We start from the raw sequence: 15331 nt of genomic DNA, 5'->3' as shown, positions 1-15331 counted from the left end.
CTCTCCAGTGTATCTACCTCTCCTCCCAGTTTAGTGTCAATTCTTTTGTCCTAAGTGCAGGATTCTGCACTTGTCCTTGTTGAACCTCATCAGATTTCTTTTGGCCCAATCCTCTAATTTGTGTAGGTCCCTCTGTATCCAATCGCTACTCTCCAGTGTATCTACCTCTCCTCCCAGTTTAGTGTCAATTCTTTTGTCCTAAGTGCAGGATTCTGCACTTGTCCTTGTTGAACCTCATCAGATTTCTTTTGGCCCAATCCTCTAATTTGTGTAGGTCCCTCTGTATCCAATCGCTACTCTCCAGTGTATCTACCTCTCCTCCCAGTTTAGTGTCAATTCTTTTGTCCTAAGTGCAGGATTCTGCACTTGTCCTTGTTGAACCTCATCAGATTTCTTTTGGCCCAATCCTCTAATTTGTGTAGGTCCCTCTGTATCCAATCGCTACTCTCCAGTGTATCTACCTCTCCTCCCAGTTTAGTGTCAATTCTTTTGTCCTAAGTGCAGGATTCTGCACTTGTCCTTGTTGAACCTCATCAGATTTCTTTTGGCCCAATCCTCTAATTTGTGTAGGTCCCTCTGTATCCAATCGCTACTCTCCAGTGTATCTACCTCTCCTCCCAGTTTAGTGTCATCTGCAAACTTGATGAGAGTGCAGTCCTCGCCATCCTCCAAATCATTAATGAAGATATTGAACAAAGCCGGCCCCAGTACAGACCCTTGGGGCACTCCACTTCATACTGGCTGCCAACTAGAAATGTAGCCATTGATCACTACCTGTTGAGCCTGATGATCAAGCCAGCTTTCTATCCACCTTATAGTCCATTCGTCCAGCCCATATTTCTTTAACTTGCTGGCAAGAATACTGTGGGAGACTGTATCAAAAGCTTTGCTAAAGTCAAGGAATAACATGTCCACTGTTTTCCCCTCATCCACAGAGCCAATTATGTCATTATCCACTTATCTCATCATGTCTGCTTGCCATGCAGGTGTACCTAAAAGGTCCAGTCCTGAAGCTCAACCAAAATTCCTGCTTAAATCAGGATTAGGCCCACGGTAATTCAAAAGTATGCTGATTTACACCCTTTGCATCTCCACAGAGATTGCTGATGATGTAGGTCAGACCTAAATCAAGCCCAATATGTTCAGAAAGAAGCAAGAAAGAAAATGTTATAGTTCCCAGAGAAAAATAAGTAACTTAAATTAGGAGGAAAAAGAAGGAAGAGGAAGAGAATTGTTTGGAGAACATGGGGTTTCTGAAATATAGTTACAGTCCGACTATCCAGATGTGTCAATGTGTGTGCATGTGGATTTTGGGGGAATACCTTTTTTGCTGAAACTCAAGATAAGTGCCCCTGTTAATTTAGAAAGGTTCTCCCCTCAGCACATACACACACACACACACTTGTTTTGCAAAAAGTGGTGAACTTGAGTTTGATTGTCTATTTTCCAAATAATCTTTTTTTAAAAAATGAGGTGGCTTGTCACAGAGAGGGTTGATATGCTCCAGAGACTGAGATGATTAGATACACAGTAACTCTGCAGTGGAATTATACCTGGCCTACACTGGCTACTTCAGAGGAAGGCCATGCCTCCTGCAATTTGCTTAGGCACTTGTGTCATACTATATCATGAAAGTAGAGGGGGAATAGCTTCCTGTCTCCTAACAGACATTTAATTTATATCAAAAACTTAAGGCTTGCAAGGCCTCATAATTTTGATCTGAGCTTGAGTAACTGCCGATGTCGTCGTTATTCACACAAGTGATATGCAGTAGATTGGGGTATCTATAGGTCTTGTTCATGGCATTTGGGTTACACTGTGGTATAGCAAAAAGGGAGATTTTACAAATTAAAAGTCAATATGAATTATCACAGCCTTCCACAAGGAAAGGCAGAAATGTTCTTGCTGGACTAAAGTTTAATTTGTTTCCCCTATGCTTTTTTTTTTTAGTTACATGCAAATACATATCTGCCTCAGTCACATAGATTAGTATTTCACTGTTTTGTACTATGTTTTTCTCTCTCAGTAAGTCAGCTGTTTTTTCTTCTGGTTGATCAGCTAAAGTAAAAAAACAACAACACAGAAGTAAACAAACACAGTGTCTGACTCATTTTTTAAATGATTGTGCCAGGCTTGCAGTAGGAGCGGACTCTGATCCATCTTCTATTAACATCAATGGAAAGACACATATTTTGTCCAGTGGTAAAAAAAATTAACACCTAGTACTCCCAGCCTTCACAATCCAATATCCTGTGACATGGGCTAAAATTTACGTACACATATATGCACAAACATATTGGACTAGATTCTGCCCTACATCTGAACTTTCCTTAATGTAGAATGAGGGACCTCAGAGCCATTCACTACGCCCTGAATCTGGGGTTTGATCTACTCTAACTTACCCCAAAGGCTGAAGTTGCTAAGGATTTATGTTAGTGGAGAGTTTTCCTCCTTCAGAGGAATTCTTCGCTGGCTGTTTGTGGCCAGGATCCAGACCTTTATGCTATTTGAATGGTACAAAGGGATTAAAGAGTAACAGAGAATCTGGCTTATTAAGTGCAAATTTTAACACATATCCAACAGTTGCTCCTCATCACAGTATACACATAATATAATGGGTGACCAAACTGTGGCTTGTGAGCTGCATGTGGCTCTTTTACAGTTAAAGTGCGGTTCACAGAGCTGTCCCCTCCCATTCTCTGCCTACCAGACTGGAGGGGGAGAGCTCAGGGCTTCTGCTCTGCAGTGGGGTGGTGGGGCTAGGGCTTCTGCCAGAGACAACTGGTGCCTGCTGAGAGGGGTGGAGGGGCACAATTTAAAGGTTTGGCCCCCCACAACAGCTTCAGTCATGTCCCCCAGCCTCCCCACTTACCCTTAGCTCTGTGTGGATAGGCAGTGCCAAACAGCTGAGGGGAGGGGCCACTTCTTTAGCTTGGCAGGGAGAGGCAGCAGCAAAGGCAGTGGCTTTACTTGCAGCTCCCTGCTGTTTGCCACTGTGTGACAGGTTGGATCACAGAAACCCCCCTTGGGGCTGCCAACTGATGTGCCAAGACTACTTCTGACCCTGCTTTCCCCACCCTTCCAGCTTGGGACTTCAGTGCCCTGCCTGGTTTAAGCCAGACCCACTAGCCTGCTTCAAACCCAGACCCAGGTCTGAACCACGTCCCCTAACAGCTGAAAGCAGGTTAAGAAGTGTTCCTTTCTTTAACATTCAGATGCTCAACTCCTAACAGGGTCCAAACCCCAAATAAATCCATTTTACCCTGTATAAAGCTTATATACAATACTGTGGGTTTTGCTCATCAAGTACAGTACAATTGTGATGTGAGAATGTAGATAGGGACATGCTGAATCTGGGACACATAAGGGTGGCAGCTTGAAAGTGCTGATTGACCTGGTCTGCTCAGACTTCCTTTGTTAATGTGAGTGTGTGTGTGTGTGTGAGTGGGTAGGTGTGGGTGTGTTCATCCAGTTCTGGGGCTGGAGGAACCCAGTCTTAGGGAACATAGGTCCTGCAGGATAGCTCCATTGGGAGGGGACTTGCAGAAGGGAGAAGTAGAGCTCCATATGAAAAACATGTGACACAAGCAGTATGTTGATAGAATTACAAAAACCCGCCCCCAGAAGAGTAACTCTAATAAATGAACATACCCCAAAGTAATGGGCAAATCTGGTAACAAAAGTGGCGGCTGGCCCCAAACAGTCATTTAATTTTAAAACATTTTTAACGCAATGCATTCTTACATTATGAACAATAGTTCCTAATAAAATGATAAGACATACTAGTAAAGAAAATGGAAATGCTGCCTGAGGACTTGTGAGGTGCATGGAGCCTGTGGATCAAGTGAGCCCGGAATGCTCTCTTTCCTGGTGTACATGTGTAGAATATTTTTAACATAACTAATATATGGATTTGCCTCTTTTATTTGATGATGAGGTCTCAAATGTGCACTGTTGTGGGCTATAAACATCCAAATGTCAAACCAGAATGTTTCTTGTAGTGGATTCTCTATTACTTGAAATTCCTAAACCAGAACTGGATTTCTTTCTAAGAGATATGCTCTATTTTCATCACACATTATTGGGCTTCATACAGGAATTAATGGGTAAAATTCTATGGCCTGTGGTGGAGGTCAGACTAGGCAATAACAATGGCCCTTTCTGATCATAACCTAAATCTGACCTAATTAAGATAATCGGTGTCCCTAGTCAGACTTTCATCATTGGGCCTGATCCTGGAAACACATGTAATTTTACTCATGTGAGTAGTTCAGTTGAAACCAATGTGAATGCTCTCATGAGTTATTATTATTAATTATGTTACTTATATTTTTGTGGGATTTAGTCCTTTGTTAGTATTCATCTTTTTCATTATGATTGCTTCAATGCAAGGAAAGGTAACAAGCAAGCACATGAGTGACAAATTAGTTGTGGCTGAGATTGCAGTTCCATTGTAAACTCTTGTTTTCTGAGGTTTCTGACTGTGAAAAAACAATTATTTCTGGCCTTGGTACACTAAGTTTCCACCCTGTAAACAATTTTTTCACTTCTTTTTAACAATGGTCCAGCCATTGGGAATGGATATTTCTAACAGATTCAGAGCTGTTTTTTTGCTTGTTTAACTCAAAAATAGCTATGTTTTAAAAAATCTAATTTGGCAAGCAAATGCTTCTTACTCAGGACTAATCACTTCACGTATTAAGAATATACATTTAAATAACAAAAAGCTAATTGCTTGAAAAACTACAGATTGTATGTATGCATTTCACTATTTTTTCAGTTCTTAGCCAATGAAATGAAAAACTGCATTTAATATCAACATAGAAACAGGAGATTTTAAATATTCACACATCTGATTTTTGGATGAATCAGTAAACAATTGAGACCATTTCTTTGACAGCTACAAACTAAAGTCTTGGTTCTATAAGGGACCCTACCTATTTGGACTGAGCTTCAGCCAGCTAGATCTCATCCATGCCACATTTTCCCTTAGGCACTGAGACAGATGATCATCAGGATTGGCTGGACCAGGAAAGAGACACAGAGAGCTGAGTGTCATCAGCCTACTGAAAACACTGCAGCTCATATCTTTAAACTAACCCTCCTAACAACTGCAATTACACATTGAACAAGAGAGAAGCTAAGATAGATCCCAGCAGGAATTCCAAATAATAGTGCTCCAAATTAAGGTGAACAACCTCCACATATTACCACGCCAGAACTGTACCATCCATTACTGCAGTCTGCAGGTGAATTCACAACTGTCATGAGCAAAGGTATTGAAGGCTGCTGACAGATCTAACAGCATCAGCATGGATACCTAATTTTATTCACGTGTTTAATGTTAATCCCACAGATTTCAGTGCACAGATATATAAATCTTTTCAGGGTCTAAATCAACAAAACTGCAACAGGTGACCAGATGAACACAGTGGATGGTTTTCTGCTACCCAGAAGAACCTCCGTAAGTCTGAGCATGTGAGCTCTAGCGGGTTCAACCACGCAGCTTCCAAGCCATGAGGTGGAGAGACTCGAGACTGGGATGCTGGAGACGGCCATGATGTTGAGTCATAAAGGCCTGGAACTAACAGCCAGGGAATTGGACTATCCACTGATAGCACCAGTAGCACGGTGTACCAATTACTTGTAGGGGGATTCTACGTATCTGCAGACGTGCAGAATTTTTTTGCCTCGCATAATGTATTTTCCCTCATAAAAAACATTTTGCATGCAGTTCCGCCTTTATGCCACCAGAGGTCGCTGTGGTGCCAGAACAGCCACCTGCGTTCATGCCGGCTATTCTAGCGCCACAGCGGCCTCTGGTGGGGAAAAAGGCGGAACTGCAGGAATTCTTTGGCAGAATGTTTTTTATGCGGGAAAATACAAAATTCTATGTCCAGTGCTGCAGATTTCCCCCAGGAGTAGAGTTCATCACAGCAGAGCCAGGTTAGGACAGAGTGGGGCACACAGTGCTGCTGGGGTGTGTGTGTCACACATACGGGTTCAGAATGGCTAGTTGGGGGGACAGACTGGAGCATGGGCTCAGGAGCTAATAGAGTGACAGCGTTGAGCTTGGGCTGCAGAGACCCATTGGGATGAGCGGTGTGGGGACAGGGACAGACATGCCTGACTGAATGACAGAGGATTGCGGTCAGTCAGGGTCTGCCTGGGAGAGGCTTCCCAACCCCAACCATCTCCCCCTCCCCCCCAAAGAATAACCTCCCCCTCACACACAACATTCTCCAGGTTCACTCCTAGTCTCCTTCCCCCTTCCTCAGCTCTTCCGTTACCCCTGATTCCCCAAGCCTTTAACTGCTTCTGACAGGTGCAGGAAATACAGTTCTGTATTGTAATTTAAATGAATTACACAAAGTGCTGTATTAATATGCCTAGTAAGGAATCTATTTGTTCAAAAAAAAAAAAATGACCAGAATCTTTTTTTTTTTTTTGGTCTGTATTGTTACAAACATGCTTGCTGATAGATATTTTGAAATAAATTACCAAAATAATTGTAGCTGGCATGATTATATTATTATTTTGACAAATACAATATGCAGAATTATGCAGACTTTTCAAATATTGTATGCAGAATTTTTAATTTTGTGCCACAGAATTCCCCCATGAGTAACCAATGCTGACATGGCCAAGCTGGTGCCACCAGGATCACCGAGGCTCTGACACTCTGGATCTTGAGGAGGACTTTGTGAACAAGCAGAATAAGAGGGAATGCATAGAAGAGATGGTCCTTCCATGGAAAAAGAAATGTGTCTTCCAGTTAGCCCGGGCTGTGGTTCAAGAAGGAGCAGAATCACAGGCATTTCCTGTTGTCCCTTGTGGGAAACAAGTTGATCTGGGAAACTCCTAACCATTGGAAGATATTGTTTATTATGTCCAGGCAAATGGACCACTTGTGACTGTGAAAAGACCTGCTGAGATGGTCTGCAACTTGTTCTGAGATCCAGGAGTATCAAGTGTTATATGCAGAACTTCCAGAGATTGAGGGCTTCCTGAAATAGGGGAGAGGAGCATGCTCGCTTGTCTTCTGATATAAAACATCACTGTTGTATTGTCTGTCAGGACTGATATGCATTTGCCCTACAGGTGAGGCCAAAAGATCTGACACACCAGACAACCCGCTCTCAGATCCCTGACATTGATGTGATGCAGCACCTCCTCTGGAAACCAGAGACCCTGAGTTCTGTGCTCTCTGAGGTGGACCTCCCACCCCATGATTGAGGCATTGGTGGCCAGACATAACAAGGGGCATGGTCTGGCAAAGGTGACCCCTGCACACACCATGTGAGGGTCAAGCCACCACTGAAGAGACTTGAGAACCCATGGTAGAAGAGTGACTGCCTTGTGTAGGCTGTATCCGTTTGGTCGATACACGGATGCTAGCCAAGACTGGAGAGGTCTGAGACTGAGCCTCACACACTGCACCACATACGTTCAAGATGCCATGTGACCCAGAAGTTCCAAACAACTCCTGCTGTGGTTGTAGAGAATTGTCTGAGATCTTGTATGATGTTGTGAATGACCTGAAAGTGGGACTAAGGTAGGAAAGCTCTTGCTTGTCTTGAGTCTAGCTCAGCCCCTATGAACTCTATTCTCTGAGTAGAGGTGAGCATTGACCTTTGAATGTTTAGGAGGAGACCCAATGAGTCAAAGGTGGATCTTATCAGACTGACCTGTTGATTCACTTGTGTCCTGGCTTTTCTGCAGGAAGGTGGCCACAGCTGATATATTTTTGGTGAACACCCGGAACTATGGACATATGCGTCTTTCAAGTTGAGGGTAACATACCAATCTCCCGGATCCGGGGAGACCAAAGAGACCATACGAAACTTTGGTTTCTTCATGAAGTTGTTGAGGTTGCACAGGTTCAAGATGGGTCTGAGGCCCCCCTTTGCTTTCAGTATTAGGAAATACCGGGAGTAAAACCCCTTGCCCCTGAGCTCCAGCAGAACCTCCTCCTCAGCTCCTACTGATAGGAGGGTTTGTACCTCCTGCATAAGGAGTTACTCGTGAGAAGGGTCCCTGAAGAGGGATGGGGAAGGGAGGTAAGGGGGGCCGAAGAGAACTGCAGAGAGTATCCCATTTCTACTGTGCAAAGAACCCAACGGTCTGAGGTAATTTGGGACCATGGCCAGTAGAAATGGAATAGATGTGCTGAAAAGTGGAAAGAAGGATCCAGTTGACTGGTTGGTATGTCGCCCTTGGGCTCATCCTCAAAAGGTCCGCCTAGGGCCTGGTGCCTAAACGACCCAGATCCCCAGTTGCTCAGAGGCTGGAATTGATGATGGCAGTTCTGATTTCTGGGTTGCCTGTGATTATCATCCTGCCCAGGCTGGCCCTGTTATGGCCATGGCATGTGCTGAGGCCTAAATTGTCTATGCGGGGTGGCCGGAGCGTATGGCCCCAGCAATATTAGAGTGCCTCAGGAGTCTTTTAAGCTATGGAGTTTCACATCCATCTTTTCTGAGAATAGCATAGTGCCCTAGAATGGGAGATCCTGGATTGTCTGTTGGATCTCCAAGGGAAGGCCCCAGGCCTGCAGCCAGGAGCAATGCCCAAGGACATGGTGAGCATTGCAGAGTCTGCCAAGTCCAGTGCGGTTTGCAGTGATGTCCTGGTGACTGCCTTACCCTTATCCACTAAGGCCAAGAATTCAGAGTTAGAGTCCATTGGGACAAGGTCCAAGAATTTGGACATTACATCCCACAATTTAAAGGATCACCTGCTGGTTTGCAATGCCAAGCTGGAGCCCTCCGGTGGAGTATATCTTCCGCCTGAAGAGGTCCAGCTTCTTTCCGTCCTTAGCTTGAAGGTTAGGCCCCCACTGACCTTGCCTCTCCCTCTCGTTAACAGCCACGACCACCAATGAGTCCGGCGGGGGGTGAGTGAACAAATATTCGTAGCCCTTGGAGGGCATGAAATATTTCCTCTCAACACCCTTAGCTGTCGGGGCATTTGCCAGAGGGTCTTTGTGTTCTCTTGAATAGTATTAATCAGGGGAAGAGCCATTCTGATAGGCCCCACCAGGGATAAAATGTCCACTATTGGGTCTGACACCTTGGTGACCTCTTCCATCTGTATCCCCAGGTTCTGAGCAACCCACCTCAGGAGTTCAAGGTGGGCTCTACTGTCAGAAGGAGGAGGCTATTGCCTCATCTGGTGACGATGACGAGGAGCCCTGAGCCAGGGACGGTCCCTCCTGCCCATCCAGCTCTTCAAACTGCTGTGGCTCTGCCCCCAAATCTGTGTCCACCTTGATGCCAGTCACGGTACTGGTCATGGCACTGGTCGCAGTGCCTTTGCGGCGCTGGTTGTAGTGCCCATGCTGGGCGTGTGTCAGTTCCTGGGCATGGTACTGCTGGTAGTCGCGCTAGCAGTGGCCGATGCCTGAGGGGTCCCTAGTTCTGGACACAGTCCTTTCTTTGGTTATGATTGAGAAGGAGTGCCCAGAGACGGACCCCTGGGACTGATGGTATGCCCACAGGATCCAGATGGGCCACTGTGCTGGCATCTAGGCTGGTACCTGCCATTGTATGGCCACGGCACTGAAGGAAAGGTCTGCATCATTCCCAGTCTGTGAGTGTTGACGGCTACGGTCTTGGCTCTTCCGGGACACATAGGAGTCCACCACAGAGTCAGACTTCAAGGAGTCCAAGCATGGAGACCACAGCAGTACCATGCCCATCGGAGCTGGGGATACGGAGATCAGTGCCGAGTCATAGCAAGCTTGCCTTTGGACTACACCGGTGATCTCTGTGGTGCCTGGGGAGTCGGAATTGGTGCACTCTCATGCTGGTCAAGAGAGTGCGGACTGGTCAAGGCTACAAGGTCCTGGGCTGCCTCAAAAGTCTCCAGTGTGGAAGGAAGGTCTAAGTCCTGCAGCAGGGTCTCCTCCAGTGGCACTGGACCCAATGACCCCTGTCGTGGGCCCGGAGTCGACAGTGCTGGCTGATGAGCCACAGGGGAGAGGTGGCCCGGCACAGGTCACATTTCCTTGAGCGGCTCCTGTTCTGTTGCTCGAGAAGGGGAGTGCCCCGTCAGTCTTCCTGTGCTTCTTCCTTGACACCAGTGACTATGATTGGTGCCGCAATTGCTCCCGCACAGCAGACTTCGGTGCCAGGGAGTTTTGGTGCCGAGGGTCTCTGACTTGAGAGCCCTTCCTCAGTGCTGCATCCCGGATCGAAGCCGGTGTGCTGCACACCAATGCTGAGGAGCCTGGTGCCATGTCCATGGGGCTCACCTTGGACTGAGGGCACAGAGCTGCTTCCATTAGCAGCAGCAGCTTCAATCTATGTTCCCTTTTTTTTTTTGTATGTGGGCTCCAGGACTCTAATCTAAACTAGAGACTTGGAGTAATATTTTAAAACAATTGAAAAACTGATGTTCAGAAGATAGTGTGATGCTGGTAGAAAAGGTGCCAGTTCTTGCCAAGGCTTTAGGCCTCAGCTGAGCACTGACAAATTCATTGCTAGAGACTAGTCTATTTCAGCTGTTTGTTAGTATGGTTAAAATGGTATTGAACGTATAACAATGTGTTTAGTGTTTAAATTTTATGAAATGCTTGTAATTTTCTGCATGCTTTACTTTCATTTACAATTTCTTTATCATATGTTATTAGGTAAGTTTTTGCTTTGTAACTTTAAAAAAATGTTTGCACTGAAACTGAACAGAGTCTGGAGTGATTGTCTCCTGCCCATCAAGATGACCTATCAGAATTAAATGGGCCATTGTGAGACATCACAACACAAAGACTTCGTTGATTGCCCCTTATTCCTATGAAGAGACTACATGAAAAAGGGCTCATCCCATCAGCTTGAATTCTGGAAGAAGTAAATAAAACCAGCTGACAAGAAAATGTTTCATTCCTTTTGCTGTTTGGACTCTTATAGGGCTGAGCTACAAAAGAGAAGAGGCAGGAGACAACCTGGGTAAAAGGCATTCAGAGTTGACAGATTACTAAAACTCTGTCATCTTTTGGATGGCTGTAACTGATTTGTGTATATATACTTGCCTGATTTAATCTTCTAATAACTCTCTTTTTTTTTTCTTAGCCCTGAGGTTGGCAATCACGGTTGTGAGCCACTCCAGACAGCGTGACAGGTAGTTATTACGCACGCCCAGTAAGTAATAAAATTGGATGCAGGGTTCTGTTGCCCCAGAAGTAAAACTGTTGAAATAAAAGATGACCTATAGATTTGCTAATCATGAAGATTCAGTAGGATTGCTTCATTGGTTTGCAAGGAGGATTTTTATCAAATCCTAAGTCAAGATGGATGCTTTAGAAATGTTCCACTGATTTTAAATTAGCTTTTCTATCAAATCTTGATTCTGATTCAATACTAATTCTCAGTTGAAACTAATAGAAGATTTCTATCACATACAACCGAAATTAGGATTCACTGGAAAAGCTGCTGCAAAACCAATGGAGGAGTTGATTCACAACACTTTTATTAACTTTACATGAGCTGCTTCCAGTACCTAACACTTCAAAATAAGGTATGTAATCCTCACAATACATTTAGCCAGTAGTGCAATGCTGCCATGGCAATGGTGAAGGTTCCTGCCTGGGACCATCAGCTATCTGTTCTGTTCTGAGGGAAGAGATGTAGTATCTCAGGGGTGGCCACCTGAGCCTGAGAAGGAGCCAGAATTTAGCAATGTACATTGCCAAAGAGCCACAGTAATACATCAGCATCCCCCATCAGCTCCCCCACACTGCTCCCAGCGCCTCCCACCCACAGGCAGCCCAGCCAATCAGTGCCTCCCACTCCCTCTCTGCACCTCCCGATCAGCTGTTTTGGCTTGCAGGAGGCTGGGGGGGGGGGGGGAGATGGCAGGCTCAGGGGGCGGGAAGGGGTGGAGTGGGGCAGGGCCCATGGCAGAGACAGGGGTTGAGCAGTGAGTACCCCCCCAGCACATTGGAAAGTTGGCACCTGTCATTCCAGCCCTGGAGTCTGTGCCTATACAAAGAGCTGCATATTAACTTCTGAAGAGCCGCAAGTGGCTCCAGAGCCACAGGTTGGACAACCCTCCAGTATCTGAACAAAAATTTTGCTGTGGGAATACCACATATTCAGACTGGTATCTGTACCTATTGGGTTCCAGATATTCAGACTGGTATCTGTAGTGGGGTGGTTACCCCACTCCTGCCCTGAAGGCCTTAAAACAGCCCTGGGAGAGGGCTGTGGCAGGGGAAAAGCTGGGCTGATTGGCAGAGCAGCTGCAACTGGGGCCACACCCTAAATGGAGCACAGCTGGCCTTTATAAAAATGCTGTGAGCCAGAGGCCCAGAAGTCTCTCTCTAGGCTGGGAGAGAGCAGGGCTTGTTTGCCTGCAGAAAGGGTACTGGGAGTGAGGCAGGGCTAGGGAAAGGCCAGAGCAGCTCTAGGCTGGCAATTCCTCAGGCTGCAGGGCCTGGTCCTAGGCCCATGAAGGTACTGGGTGGTAGAGGAAGGCAGCAGGTCTGAACCCACTTGCTTGTGATGAGTGTTTTTCACACTGCAGTCTGCTCCAGGGAGTGGGGATTTGGTGATGACTGGCAGTAGCCCAGACTGAGGCAAGGTGGGGATAGAGGGTTGGGGGTTCCCTGAGTGGGGAGGCCCTGAGATTGTGGGGGTATTGCCAGGGGGCAGCACCCCAGGGACAAGGGGCACAAATGGGACACTGGCCTGAAGAGGGTGCTCCTGAATTGAAGAGCTAATTCCCTGAGATGACCAGCAGGAGGTGTTCCAGGGGTGAGTCCTGCATTGCTTCAGTATCAAATATGTATTTTAAAGGAAATTCTCCTTAAAAGTCAACACTAACATTCTATCTACATCCCACACATGTTCAGTATGAATAATACACTAAAGTTTTGTCACATGATAGCTCAATGTTTAGTTTCAATAGGGCTCCATTTTTAAATTAGTATTGCTATTTAGTTATTTATTTACAAGCCTATAAACACTTTACAGAATTACAAACTACATATTAAAATTCACTTTAACTCTCAACAAAATGCAGCCACATGTGGGAAACAAGACAGCAATATCCTTAATTTCACCCAAATGATCTCCGTGCTAAATATGTATCTTATAGCCAAATCATGACCTAAACAAGCAGAATCCACAAAATGCCAGGAAACTTCATAAGCTTCAACTTGCAGAGTTTTGCACAAATCATTCTGTGGTGGAAAGAAAGACATAAGAGTAGCTGTGAGGAAATCAGGCATAGGCACCAACTCCGTGGGTGCTCTGGGGCTGGAGCATCCATGGGGAAAAACTGGTGGGTGCTCTGCCTCAGCTCACCTCTGCTCTGCCCCTCCCTGAGTGCACTGTGTCCCCGCTTCTCTCCCTAGCTCCCAGTATTGCTGCTGTGAAACAGCTGGGGTGGGGATTTGGAGGAGTTCAATGGGGGAGGGAGGTGGCAGAGCTGGGGTGGGGGTTTTGGGGAAGGGGTTGGAATGGGTGTGGGATAAGGATGGGAGGGGATGGGGCAGGCATGGAGTCAGGGCAGGACCTGGGGCAAGCACCTACTGGCATGGGGAAAAGTTGGTGCCTATGAAATGAGGACATTCACAGAGGGCAAATTTTTTCCTCAGAAGCCCAGTGCCTCAGTGCTATTCCCTGGATCAACCCCCTCGCACACACCATTACAAGGTTCTGAGGGCAGAGTATAATTCTCAGTAACATAAGGTAGACGTGCTGTCTTTAACAGGGAAATCGCTGTAGATATGGAGAATGACATTGTGGAGCATGCTTCTCCCTTGGCCTCTTCCCTGCTATACCCCTTCAAAAACTTAGAAACCCCAAATGTACAGGGATTTCTTATAGATGTATCTGTGAGTTAGAGAAAGGAGGGGTTCATGGAGCTAAGGCTTAAACACATCCTCCTCTCACCACTGACAACAAAAATCTGACTTCTGTACTTGAAGCAAGGCAAATTAACTGACCCTTACTGACTCTTAACCCCTAAACTTAATGTTACTTCCATCTATTCCTTAAGTGGTTATTAACAGATCTTTATATGGATGACCTTATTTTTTTCTAGCTATAATAGGTTGTTTTTATCATGTATAGAAAATGTTTATCTATACTATAATTAACTATACCATAATTACTATAATCAACACAACGATTTTACTCACAAGTTAGGCCTCTTGATATAAGGGAATCATATAAAGAATATGTGCTATTACATTTGTAAATAAAATCATGAAAGAAAATACAGCACTGCACATGTGGAAACAGGACTGGGGCCACAGAATGTATCTGAATGCTAAATAAAATCTTGGATGGGCTTCTGAGTTATCACAATGCAATCAGTTTTTTTTTCTTGTAATATGTTTTTCAGTGATACCTTCATTGTAGTAAATAATGGTAGAGACCATTGAAAATTAAGCAAATGGGCCTCAACAACTATACGCAGATAAGACTAATAGCTCAGAAAATAGCAATTTTAAGACTGACACCTAAAAAATTAAATTGACATCCTTATTCACTCTACAATTAATTAGATGATTTTTAAAAGGAATGAAAAACACACTTGGTTAAATTAATTCTTAGTGTAACTCCAATTAAATTAATGTACACAAGGAAATAATTTGGCAATTTGACTCAGTTTAAGTTAAAAGTTTATTAAACTGATAGTGCCCTTATTTTATGTCTCTTTATCTTTGTGCGTTGTCTGATACAACTACTGCATCTTGTTTTAGGCTTGGTCTACAAGAACAACTTATGCTGGCATAACTAGGTTAACTACTGCTCAGCACCCACCATTTTTTCCCTCTGGGTGCTCCACCCCAGAGCACCCCCAGAGTCAGCCTTATGGTCCCACCGGTCCATTCATCTTTTGTTCCTCATAGATCCTCTGGTTTCCCAGTCTAATCAATCCTGTCTCAAACTAATTGTTTGCTGCCACCAGCCCCACCATCTCTTGTCCTCTATCTCCAAAGTTTCTGCTCCAATCCATCCTCTGCCCTTACATATCTCTTCCCAGTCCGCATTTTGCCCTTGCTTCAGTCTCCAATGTATCCTGTACTCCACAGCCAATTTTTCCTTCATCAGTACATCATTTGCCAATGAACACTCACCAGTCCTATCAAGACATTATTTAGCTCCCCATTCAAGTGTCTCTTCTCATCTCCCTTCACAGACTCCCAATAAAATCTCTTTACCACTCTTCATCTTTCCCTTTCAATTGTTTCTCCTCTTGTATCCGATCCATCCTATGTCACACTAAACCCATAAAGCAATATTCTACACAACAGCTGAATTCATTGCCTGTGACCACCCTTCCAACATCTGATCCTCCCATCCAACAACCTGGATGCCAACAA

Source organism: Chelonoidis abingdonii, chromosome 6 (genome assembly GCF_003597395.2).
Source record: "Chelonoidis abingdonii isolate Lonesome George chromosome 6, CheloAbing_2.0, whole genome shotgun sequence".
Classification (NCBI taxonomy): Eukaryota; Metazoa; Chordata; order Testudines; family Testudinidae; genus Chelonoidis; species Chelonoidis abingdonii.
The sequence above is the reverse complement of the archived record's forward strand: the minus strand, read 5'-3'. Positions refer to the sequence as shown.